Here is a 2,718-nt window from a genome sequence, read left to right as displayed (position 1 = left end):
GCGAGCTGGTTCCTCCACCGCGCACGGGGCGACCGTTGGTCTCTGCGGGGGCAGTGGAGGAGCGGGGCGGCGGCAGCGCCGCGCCGCCTTCGCGGGGTCCCGTGTGGCGGCCGCGGTTCCTGAGGGTCCCCTCGGGTCTCCGGGTTCACGGAGGTCTCACGTCCACGTGTGGGCGCTCCCGCGGCAGGGCGGCGGCGGGACCTGCCTCGTCAGGGCAGCTGGGCCTGCCCCGCCGGGGGCTGCGCCTCGTTTCGGGGCTTGGCTTTCACTGCCGCCTCACGCAGCTTCGCTACCGCGATGACAAAGTAGATTTGCAGCTTCCAGCCCCTGGTCCTGCATGAATGCCATTTCGATACCAAATGATTGTGTATTCCTCTCCTACCCCCCTCCCCTCCAAAGTTGAAAAGTTGGGGGGGGCACTGTGAAAAGGCCATCATAAAAGCCGTGGAGCTGTAAGACAGAGGATTTAGGGCAGTTTTCAGCCTAGGTTCCTCAGCATGCTTCCAGGATTGTGTCCCTTTGGCAGGATAGGTGGAAAACTGCGTCCTTTTGAAGTCTTGGGTCAGGACCTGCTGCCTGACTGGATTTCAGTTGATGCCATGTGGCAGTGGTGCGCAGGCAGTGTGGTCTGTGCAGGCAAAGGCCCGTGGGGTTAGCTGGCATTGCACTGAGAACGTTGCCAGGGCTGAAATGGTGTCCTTAAATACTGTAAGCGGCAGAGAGGTATCAAAACTACCTTTACACATCTGTCCTTCAAATACTAGCCACCTGTGAAACAGTGCTTCAAAGCCTGGCAGAAATGAATAAGTGTTATACTGGGGAGTCAGGTGCAGCAGCTATTAAAAACATTCTGGAGAGGTTGTGCTAGCTAACAAAAACAGAAAAAAAGCTGCTTCCCCATCTGTCGCGCCAGCTCTGTAGCACCAGGCTTGCAGAGAGCTCCTTCACCATTGATGTTATTTGCCATTTAAATTGCAGTAGCCCAAACACCCAAGCGAGGGTCATGGCTGGGCTGCACTAGGTTATGTGCCGCTGTCAGCATTACTACCAGGCTGCATGGAGGCAGGGCTGACTGTGTTGTCTGACAAACTTGCTACAGCCTGAAAGCTGGAGGTGATCCAGGTATTTCCAGAAATGCCACCTACACATACATTACCTTCTACCTGGAAATTTCTTTCTATCAAAATTAGCTTCTATCGCCAGTAGTCAGCAAATCTAGGTCTTGGCTACCTCATACTGAATCATATTCATCATTATAATAAAGTTTGGTTTTCTGAAGGGGACTCTCATGGAAGTTGTTCGGTGCTCCCTTTGCCACTGTGCCTTTTACAACACATCGTGGTGCTCCACAGTCGCGTTCACCCAGCATGAGCAGCTGGTTTGACTTGTTTATGGCTGATTCCAGTTCTCCTGCCCTTTCCATCAGGCAAATGACAAGGAGAAGTGGTACGGGCTTCAAAAGGCTTTTCCATCTTGCACATCTAAGTGGCAAACCCATCTCTCATATTTATCAGTAGTGTCTCCTCTTACTCCAGCTTCAGGGCTGCGGCAGGACAGTTTGTCATTTTGGTCTGCGCTAGAGCAAGAAAATAAAACTTAGTACTGAACAGGCAGATGAAGCTTTGTGGAGCAAAAGGATTTGGAGGAACCCCTTTCCAAATCAAGCTTCAGTGAAGATGTCTTGCCTCCAAATCAAATATTAATCAATATTTGGATAGCAGATGAGTTGAAATTAGTTGGAAGCTGCATTGTGTTAATGCCAAATTCAAATAATAAGTTGCAGCTGAACGCGTAAATTGAATGGAAGACAGATTTCCCCTGCAGAGGTGGATGCCAAGGCACAGGTGGATTTGCAGATGTGGCTGGTGATGGAACAGTAGATAGTGCAGAGATCATCCGAGGTTATCCCCTGAGGTTATCCTCTGAGGAGGGCTAAATTGTGCTGGAGAGGGATGAGTGCCTGGGCTAGAGACACTGTTGACATATAAAAAGGCAACTGGTGTAGGGCTCTCATAGGAGATTTCTGCTTTGCGACTCATATCTAAGATAAATAATGCAAACAGCAGATCAGTCTGAAAAGGGGAGAGGGATCTGCCTGTCAACACGGGGTCGGGTTACTACCAACTTGAAATTCCACCCACTTGAAAGGCAAGTTACCCCCCAAAATGGGAATAAAGCAGTTCGTAGGTACATCAGAACCTAAGCTGGGTGAGGGTTATAGGAGGAAGAAGGAGGGACCGTGAGGACACTTTCACTTGAGCATGTGGATTTAGCTCCTTCCTGGGACCTGATAACCATCACAAAGCTCATCAGCTTCTTTGCAAAGTATTAGTACTGGTGTTAGCATCTCTGATGTGATTGCCTCATGCAAACTTATAGCAACACATATAAACATCTATAGTTCAACAACCCTGACAAGACTTAGACCACTCTTTCCATGAGGAGAGGATAACAAAATACACGTGTGATAGACGTTAAACCACATTGCTTGACTGACTTTGAGGACACAGTCAAACAATGATGGCAAATGTACAGAGACTAATAGGCTGTGAAGCTGAAAAGCTGAAAGAGTAGTAATAGAAGAGTTGCGAAAAGAAAGATGAAACTGGAGAAAGCAAGTGTAAAGGGGAGCATACACTCAGGTCAGTCTGTATTTGTGACTCAACAAGGCACTCAGGACCACCAGTCTGGGGGGGGGGGGGGGGGGGGGGGAAACGA

Source organism: Aptenodytes forsteri, unplaced genomic scaffold (assembly GCF_000699145.1).
Source record: "Aptenodytes forsteri isolate BGI_AS27 unplaced genomic scaffold, ASM69914v1 Scaffold93, whole genome shotgun sequence".
Taxonomy (NCBI): Eukaryota; Metazoa; Chordata; class Aves; order Sphenisciformes; family Spheniscidae; genus Aptenodytes; species Aptenodytes forsteri.
This window is presented reverse-complemented; position numbering follows the sequence as displayed.